Here is a 10,436-nt window from a genome sequence, read left to right on the forward strand (position 1 = left end):
GCATGGGCTGGTCTTTCCCTGGTAGCTGTAGATGTAATTGAGTCAGATGGGCATTCAACTGGGTCAGCAAGGCAAGCTGTTCTTCCATCCCTGCTACCGGGCAGAGCAGCGCGGCCACGGCTCGCAGCGAGGACGAGTCTGGCCTGCCGCACGCAGGCAGCTGCTGGAGGCAGCAGAGATTCCCTGAATTCTCTCTGACTCCTGCTCTCAGAGGAGTCCTGTCCACAGCAACAACTCCCCTCCACCTCCTTGGCTTTATCAGAGCATAGGAGAACACCAGAGTGACCTTGGAGCAGGAGACAGCCAGGTCACCCTGGCACATGCTGGCACTCGCGGCCAGAGCACTTGATGCTCTCCCTGGGATCTGCAAGGGTTTGCCATGAGCTCCCACAGGACCAATTCCAGCCAGAGGCACCTTTGGTTTTGGGTTGGTGGAAGTCTGGAGCATCCCAGGGGTTTTGCAGCTGCCCCTCAGGCAGGGCTGAGACCTGGCAGCAGGACAAGCAGGCAAAACCCATCCCACAGCCATGGGTGCAGCCCTGAGATTAATGGGGGGAGTTATTTATGGAGACATGTTTGTAATGGGCCCATGAATTCATGGAAATGCGCTGCTGTGGTGGCGGGTGGGGCTGGGTGCTGCTGCTGCAGCTGAAATTAATGCTCCTTAAATCACATCCCAGCACAGCCACCCCTCTGCAGTGCTGGGACAAGGACAGTGACGAGGACAGGGACACGTCGGCACAGTGGGCACAAGGCCAGCTGGGCCAGCAGGAGTGTGCCCTGGCCAGGTGCTGCTCCCTGGCATCACTGCAGCCACCATGGGAGATCTCAGGGTCACCAAGGAGCTGGGGCACAGGGAGGGCTGGCCCTGGGCACAGCCCCATACTGCTGCTCCACTGCGTGAAGGGTTAAGCATTGTCATGTTTTATTCTCCCCACACACCTCTGCTTAAATGCAAAAAGAGAAAAAAAAATCTCAACAGGGTGTTGTTCACTCTAAAAACCCTAAGCATGATTTGTGAACTCTCACAGCCTGGGTAATCTCATCAGAGTAATGGGATTATATTTCAAATCACCATGGCCTGTTCATTACACATTTAAACTCCTTTGACAGAGGAAAAGTTAAATAAAATGTGTACGTCAGCCCTGGTTGACTTTCCCAGTTCTCTTTCTTGATTAGACAAACAGATGCTGAGCTCCAAAATGAAAAAATAATGTGCTCATTTATTCATTTTTCTGACAAGTCACAATAGATTTTTAACTACAAATGAGCCCCCTCCCCAGGTGGGAGCGCGGGGGCCACATGCGCCGTAACAGGCTGGGAGCTGGTGGCGGGGCTGGCGTGGGGCACAAGTGGTCACCTCCATGCTGTGAGCGTGGGGACACTGCCACAATTCCTCTGCCACCAGTGGGGAGCTGGAATTCCCTTCCACAGCCACTGCCACGGCCACTGCCCGCAGCACCGCAGCCCTGAGCTGGCCCCAGGCACCCACTGAGGCTGCTGGCACCTCCTCTTGGTTCTGTTCTGCTCACCAGGCTGGGACACACCCAAGTGGCAGCACCAGGCCTGCCATAGCCAGGAGGACAGCCGTGGTGTGGCCTTGGGGACAGCCTTAGGGACAGCCGTGGTGTGGCCATGGGGACAGCCGTGGAGTGGCCTTAGGGACAGCTGTGGTGTGGCCACAGGGACAGCCGTGGTGTGGCCATGGGGACAGCCGTGGTGTGGCCATGGGGACAGCCATGGTGTGGCCACAGGGACAGCCATGATGTGGCCACGAGGACAGCCGTGGTGTGGCCTTGGGGACAGCCATGGTGTGGCCACGAGGACAACTGTGGTGTGGCCATGGGGACAGCCATGGTGTGGCCATGGGGACAGCCGTGGTGTGGCCTTGGGGAGAGCTGTGGTGTGGCCAGGGTGTGGCCATGGGGACAGCCGTGGTGTGGCCACGAGGACAGCCATGGTGTGGCCTTGGGGACAGCCGTGGTGTGGCCTTGGGGACAATCATGGTGTGGCCACGAGGACAGCCGTGGTGTGGCCTTGGGGACAGCCATGGTGTGGCCAGGGTGTGGCCACGCTGAGCAGTGGCAGCCACAGGCACACACCTGCTTAGTGCACCAGAGCTCCCAATGCCTGTCCTGGTGTTTGTGCTCCCAAACCAACCTCAGCACGAGCGCCAGGTGTGCAACGGGGATGTGGGGGAGCTCAGGCCAAGTGTGGAGGGTCTTGGTGGCCCCAGGTCCTCCCTGGGGCCTCACAAGGGCAGTTCAGCCTCTTCCCAGGAGCTGCAGGAGCACTGGGGCTGCTGCAGGCACTGGGGCTGAGCTGTGCTCCTGCTGGAGAGCAAGGTCTCGTCAGGGAGCACCGGGACTCTATTAGGGAGCTGAAATGCCAGATAATTAGAAATACACCAGCAAACCCCATTATTGTCAGGAGGCTGCAACTGCGTACAGTAATGAAGCAATTATTAATGAGCAACTGCAAGGCTGTCATTAATTTCAGCTTTTCAGGATCACAGACTACGACAAGTTAAATGTTACAGCAGAGCCGGGCTGGGATGAGCTGGGTCTCCATCCCAGGCGGGCACTGCAGGGTGTTTTGGCATCCCTCATCCCGGGAGGGACACTCCCTGTGCCCCATTCCCCCTTCTCTCCTCCTTTCCCTTCGCCCCTTTGGGCAACACGGGCACTGAAGGGATGGGGACAGAGATGGGGACAGGGATGGGGACAGGAGCAGGGAGGGGACAGGCTGGGATGTGGCAGCACAGGCGCGGGGCCGGTGGCTCCGGGTGCGCTGGGGGCCGGTGCAGGCGGGATCTGCTCCCGCACCAGCGCAATCTGTCACGGCGGCTGGGGCTCGCCGGCTCTGCAATATGTACCTCATGTCTGGGCTGTCATCGGACATAATTCCTCCCTGCTGGCATATTGCTGATTTGTGCATAAGTGATGCGTGCAATCCACCTGAGCCGGGAGTCAGGGGTGCCTCGATCCGGGGCTGTCAGGGCAGAGTGTTTTAGTGCCTCCTGCGATTAGCTGGAATTGACAGGCCCTGAGAGCCGGGAATTGCACAACAGGGGAATTAACAGCCAGGGCTGGAGTGGAGTGTGGCACTCGTTTAATCTGCAATTTATCAGTTTGCGTGGCTCCTTGTCGCAGGCAGAAGATTACACTCCAAAAAAGACTACTCTTGGTTTTTTTGTAGTGCCACCAGCCAGGGAGAGGGCAGAGCAGTGCTTGGGGTCACTGGTGTCACCCTGGGGTGGGGTGTGGTGGGCACTGCCCGCTGGGCTGGGTTCCTTGTGGGGCAGGTGAAGGTGCTCCTGCCCAGGGTGCCAACCCTGGTCCCCACAGTGGCTCCCTGGGCCATGCAGGGTCCCCATGGCCTCTGCATCCCTCAGCCCATCACCCAGAGGAGAATCCATGGAGCTACAGTCCTGTCCTGGGCTCCCATGGGCTCTCAGGGCTCGCAGAGTGGTGGCAGCAGGGATGAATCCTCGACCCCCGCCATGCCACGAGTGCTCCAGTTTTGATAATATCATTAGAGGCTGATAATGGTTTCCAGGAACTCGGCAGCCTCTCTGCGAGGTGACAGCCTGTGAAGGCAGCGCACAGATAATGTATTCTGCAAGGGTACAATAATGTGACTCTGAGCACATTAAACTCCTTTAATGTGGGTGACATACACCTTCCTCCTCACATACATTACCCTCCTGGGGGCACGCACAGCCACAGGGAGCCAGAGCCCCATTTCCGTGGGCCTTACCCTGCTCCTGCTCCCCCTTCCCTGGCACGGGGATGTCAAACCACGGGATGCAGATGCTCCTACTGTGTGCAGATGATCTCCTTGGCCTTCCTTGGTGTCCTGCTCTGATACTGGAACCTTTCTGCAACCTCACGGTATCAAAGATAATTTATAATGAATTAAATACGTTTTCAGCAGCTTCTTTCCACACTTACTGCCACACTTCCACTGCCACTTCAACTTAATTAGGGAGAGTTCGCTAAAGAGATGGGAATAAATGCATGTATAGAAATATATCTATGTATAAATGAAGAAAGCCGCCACCACAGGTCAGACCAGTCCTTTCAATTTATTGCCCTGGTACATTCATTTGTAAATAGCTTTGCCTTGCTGGTTTCTAAGTGCAAGGCTAATGTTGGAGTGCTTAAATTAATAGTGACGCACACCTTTCATTATTGCTATTAAATTAGGTGCTGGGCTTTGATGGATTCACTTGTTGCTGAACTAAAAGCCTCGTGGATGTGGGTGTGTGTATCCATTTGGTTTTACAGCAAGTTTAGGTCTTAATGTCAAGGCAGGCAGAGCTGAGTGGGTTCCTCCTCAGCACACTCCAATTAGCGGGGGGGCACCTCAGGTGGCCGGGGGAGCCGGGCAAAAGGGCACCACACATCCTCCAGGGGGTTCGGGATGCGTTTCAGGATCATCATCCCTGTCCCCGAACAAGGGAGAGGGAGCTGGGAACCCCAGCATCAAACCCGGCACCAAAGGGCCAGGTGGGTCCATGCCATGGTCTCCTATTTGACACACAGCATCAGCCCAGTCCCCTGTGAGCTGTGGCTGACACAGCCCCGGGCCCTGCAGAGCCCCACGCTGGGTGTTCCTGAGGGTCCCACGGCCCCATCCTGCAACTGCCATCACCCTCTTCTCATCCGTGCCGGGATTTTTGCCGGTGGCATCGGGACCCTCTTGTTCAGTCCGGGCTCTGTGCTGGGCTGGGGGCTCTCAGTGGGGCTGGGGGCTCTGTGCTGGGCTCGGGGCTCTCAGTGGGGCTGGGGGCTCAGTGCTGGGAGCTCTGCCCTGTTCTGGAGGCTCTCGGCTGTGCCTTTGTTCTGTCGCGCTGTTCCCACTCTTACGCTGCCACCTTGAGGCCGCCGCTCGCAGCCTCCGGCGCGGCCTGTCCCTGCCCTGTCCCCTGACCCTTTCTCTGTCCCTGCCCTGTCCCCTGACCCTTTCTCTGTCCCTGCCCTCTCCCCTGACCCTTTCTCTGTCCCTATCACTGCCCATATCTCTATCCCTGTCCCCGCTCCTGTCCGGAGGGCGGTGACCCCCTCAACCCCCCGTGCACCTCACCGGTCCAGGACATGAGGTTATCTGACATTGGGAATCTGGTCAAGTTGTGGGGTTTTATCCCAGAAAAAGAGCTCAGGGCATTCCTTTGGGGTCAAGTTTCTTACTTCTGGAGAAAGTCCCCAAATTCCCTGTGCTGGCCCAGGCAGTGGCTGGGGGCTGCACTGGTGGCATTTTCTGCCCTGTGTCACACAGCTGGCAGGGAGCAGCCACTGCAGCCCTGCCCGGGCCATTGAGGGGCTGTGACCCCTGGCAGGGCTGGCAGACAGGGAGGCACAGGCATCATCCATCCACGGGCTCTCTAAGCAGGTGGCATCAGCAACCAGGTCACTGTCTAGCCTGAGGGACCAACATCCCTGTGTCCGGAGCTGGGGCAGAGACATCTGTTCAGTGCAGCTTCCCCACGGACAGCAGGGAAGGGCTGGGATGTAGCTGACCCTCCCAGCAACACTGGGGACACAGGTGGGGAGCTGGTGACCGTGACAGGTCATGCTGGTCACTCTGTGTCCCTCTGGCAGAGGCAGTTCTGGACACACAAACTGCCTTTCTCTTGCTCTTTGGCATTTTAGGGATAATAAATTCCTAACCATCCCAAATTCCTCCTTGGTGCCCTCTGCAGCAATGCTCCAATATTAATTATAAACCACAAACACTGACCAGCTTCCGTGTCCTCCACCAGTGCTGACAATCATTAACTGGAATATCAAATTTATAACGTTGGGATGCGGAACCTGGTGAGATGAACTGCTCTGCTTTTTAATCAGCTTTATGGGATGATAGAAAGCATTGATCGACAAAGACAAGACACAGTCCATGTTCCTGTGTCTGTAGCTGTGCAACCTTATTAATTCAGATTTACAGAGGGCTAGTTGAGCCGGAGGGGACAAGAGCTGGGCAAGTGGCCGTGTGCTGGATGGACCAGTGCAGGAGCCTCTACAGGTGGCAGCTGGAGGGGTTCTCCTGGCTCACATGGCTCTGGGCAGGGGTCCCCAAAGCTCTGCCACGGTGGCACAGGTGGCACCCAAGCACCATCCAGGGCGACTCCTGTGGGACTCATGGGTTGGTCCCAGTGTGACAAGCTCTGGTGCCATCCCAGCCCTGGCACTGGGCAGAGTGTGCCTGCCCGCACGTACGTGCCCGAACCCTCCTCCCCCAGAAATGCATCTGTGACTGGGGCAGCTCCTTCCCACCCAGCCGGGCCCGGTGGCGGCCGGACAGCTGGTAACCATATTGGAGTGTCTTGCGCTGTCATATCGCATTTGCACGCCTGCTCCGGTGCCGCACCCGGGGAGGCCGGGCCCGCTTTTCAGGTCAGAGGCTGCATGCAGACAGGAGGAAAATTCCCATTTCCCCACCAAGACTTTAACTGTGAAGTGGCCTGGATACGACTCCTCCATCCCAGCAGCAGCTCTGCCCTGGCACCCAGCCCTCTCCGGGCACACTCACCCTCTAGTCGTGCCCATCCCGGGAAAAGGCTGAGGAGCTGGAACGGCTGCAGGTGCCAGCAAGTGAGGCTGTAACCAGAGCCAGGAGCATGGCTGGATGGAAAGTCAGGCTTGTCAAAAAATTTGGTTTCATCTCTTGAATTTAAAAGTTTACCTAATAAAAGTTACTGAGGAGCAGTGGTGTGCTTTGACTTCTGTTCGGCATTTGATTTAATAGCACATGACGTTTTGATTAAAAAATTAGCTGTATATAATATCAATAGAGCTCACATTAGAAGGATTAAGAATTGGCTGACTGACAGGTCTCAAAAAGTGGTTGTCAATGGGGAGTCATCATTGGATGATGATGTTCAACATGTTCATCCGCGATTTGGAGGTAAATATCAAATCAGTGCTGATAGGATTTGGGATGACAAGGATTAGTGGGAAGGTGAGAATGCTGACAAGGGGGAGTTGAGGATGCCCCGCACAAGCAGCATCCCCACACTGCTGCCAAGGGGAGCTGAGCCCTGTGACTACCAGTGCCACTGCAAAGGGTCCTGAGTGAGCCTTGAGCCTTCATAAGACACAACTCACTGGAGCCAACACCTCCCCAAGATACCCGGAGCCCTCAGCAGCCCTGGAAACCCCCTCAGCTGCAGGTTGGGTATTGCATTTCTCAGGGAAGTGGAGGCGATGAAGGTCTGACCCATGTGGTGGCACTGGCTGCTCCCAGGGTGGGCAGGGCACTGCAGCTGTTCCTCCTCTGCTGCCCTCAGTAACATGGATTTTTGAAAGTCAAATCCCTGTTAGTGCAGGTACTGTGCCTAACCCACAGGAATTCCCAGTTGTGAGCACTTTCAATTAGCGACCGCAGGCACTCGGCGCCTGGATGTGCTCATTAGTGACACGGCCCTGCCACAGTGACAGGCTGGATGACAAACCTGTCTGAGGGAGGTTTCAGCTGTGGCACAGCTCCTACATTGGAGGGACAGGGAGGGGAGGTGTTCCCAGGCAGGATGGGCTCCCACCACTGGGCACATGGAGCCCACGCAGACTTGGGGGATGGCAGAGCCTGAAAGGACCTGTCATGGTGCCCACTGGTGAAGGAGACTCCCCTGCCCCAGCTCAGCACATCCATCAGCAGGAGAGGCACCCACAGAACCCCTGGCTCCATGAGTGCTGAGTCCTATAAATCTCACTGAGCAGATGTCCCTGAGCAACCTCCAGAGACACCAGGCAGTGGAAGGACAGCTCCTGTCCTCCACCACAGGCAGGGTGAGCAAAACCACAGGGACTTTAGTGCTTCTGCAGGGCATCAGCTCAGGGCAGTCGCCTAGGGGACATATCCCAGCACCACCACAGCACTGCCCGAGCTGAGCCCTGGCAGGATGGGCATCACTGCCCCCACAGTGCCCGGGGCCATGAGCACCCAGCTCTGAGCACCCACGGCAGCCAGCGAGGGCATTGTGCTTCTGCAAGGCTCAACTGGCCCAATAAAAGATTATCAGCTAAATAAAACAAGAAGTGAGTGATGCCACAATGCCCTGTTGGATTGGAATTGTGTGAGCAAAGTGGTTTTCTCAGGGAGATTTATTTCCTCTGCCAGCTGCAGGCAGCCAGCCCAGAGAAGGGAACAAGCCTCTGATGTGCTGAGGCCACTGCTCCCTCCTGGTCTCAGCACACAGTTTTTGTCCCATAGTTGAGGCAATCAGAATAAAGGAAACACAAACAGATATTCACCCATTGCAAAGCACAAGAGCACAGGCTCCAATTGTGCTCCTCCAGGCCCTACTGTCTTCCCAGCCTACACCTTGGCCCTGGAATCCCACCTGTAACCCATAGCCAGATCCAGAAAGGCAATCCCGTGCCAGTGGGAACAGCTCCTGCCCTGGGTCTGGACATGGCATCAGCTGTAACACTGCCCAGATGCTCTGAGACATCTGTGGGCTCTGCCATGGATGGTGGCAGCAGGGCCAGGGGCTCTGCCTGGCACAGCCTGCAGGGACCTGCACCTGAGGTTACAAAAATCTCACTGCCCAGCATGACCCTCCCACAGATAGTGTGGCAGAGACAGAGCCTGGCCCCCCTCACCTTCACAGCTCCATCCCCAACCACCGTCCCTCCAAGGAGCAGGCACACAGCTGGATCCCCAGGAATGGTAAATACTGCAAAGCGCTGCAGTCAGCACTATCGCTGGATTTTGCTTTCAACATCTGCAGCCCAATAAATCTTTGTCTCCTTCCAGTGAACTGTGCTCCCGCTCGGCCTCCAATTTACATCCCTCAGCACTGTCCCTGGGGGTGCCACTGCCAGCCTGGCTCATCACCCTGCAGGCCAAGGGAGGACGAGGGACCCCCCTGGGCAGCCCCAGCCCAGTGACCACCGGCCCTGCTCCCTTTGTGTCAAAACCCTTCCACTCACCAGGCCTTCACTGGGCTTTTTTTTTGTTTGTTTTAATTGTTTTCAAAACAGATTTCATGTGGTCCCAAAATGAGACCATGATTGTAAATTAAAGTGTAATTAGCCTTTACGCTTTTATATTCATTAACTCTTCTCTGTTAATGATGCAGAGGCTGGAGCACAAACCCGGCATTATGAAACCACATCCAGGAAATAAAATAGTGATTTAGATAATGGCCAGAATGTATTGCTGCTTACACATAATTAAACAAATGCTCAATTTACACTTGGAAACATGAATGAATGTTGATTAACCCCAGCCCAAGGACTGTGCTGGCGCCGTGGCTCAGTGCGGTTCTGCAGATCTGGGAGCTCAAGCTGGGGCCAGGGCCCCCCAGAGCAGCTCAGCCCTGCCCGGCCCCACCACGGGCTCCTCTGCCTCATTAGCTGGGCCTGAGGAACAGGCTGAGGGCAGGGATAGCATGGTGGATCCAGAGCTCTGGACACCAGGGGAGCAGGAGCTGGGGGACAGGCCCTGGGGCTCAGCAGAGCCATTCCCCACCCCAGGCTGCCCATGGCAGGACACAGCAGCTGGCAGCAATCCACTGCTGCCCTCCCCGAACCAGCCCTGCCCCTCACCTTGTGCTGCTGGTGTGGATGTGGGTGTCCAGACCTCTCTGCTCCCAGGAACCCCGGTCATGGATCGCTGCCCCAACAGCCCCTAATGGCTCCATCCATCGGGGTCAATATAGGCGCCTTTGACACGTGATAGACAATAATTGCTCTTTCTTAGAGACTTTTTAGTTCATGGATCATTGACCTGATGGGCTGTAACAGCTCCGACAGAGGCTGCACAGCCTTGTGCTAAACCACCCCCAGGAGCTCTGGACAACCTTGGCGCGGGCACGGGGCCACTGGAACAGTCTCTCCAAATCCAGTGCAGGCTGCCAAGGGCCCTCGGGCCACTGGAAGCCCTTCTGGTAGCATGGCCATGGAAGAGAGGCCCTGGCAGGAGGCACAGGAGCCCAGGAGAAAAGGCCAGCACACCCCAGTATCCCTTGAGTACCATGGGACAGAACTAGGATGCACAGGACTAGGTCACCTCCCAAGCTCTGCGGGCTGGAGATCCTCACTCTGACAGCAACTTCCAGGTATATGATTTAATGAAAGGCACAATAAGAAGTGAAACAATTAGAATTTCTGCCTCATTATCATGGTAATCTTATCAGTCGGATAATGAGGTATTAATGGAGATTTAATGTGCCTCTCATAACAGAATCCCTTGGAGAAAACACATAAGGAAATTGCTGTAAATCCACTTAATGATGGAAAGGTCCCCAAACACCATATTCCAGAGGATGAAAAATGCTGGATGCAAATGAGAGAGAATCAAGGTCAATAACACTGCCGGGACCAAGCTCACGGCAGCACCGGCCCCGCCCGGCATGGGACTGAGTGGGTGCATGACAGCTCAAGAAATCCTCCTGTCTCTCCAGGAAAAATGAACATTTCCTAAGAAAAAAG

Source organism: Zosterops lateralis (genome assembly GCF_965231275.1).
Source record: "Zosterops lateralis genome assembly, chromosome: 20".
Lineage (NCBI taxonomy): Eukaryota > Metazoa > Chordata > Aves > Passeriformes > Zosteropidae > Zosterops > Zosterops lateralis.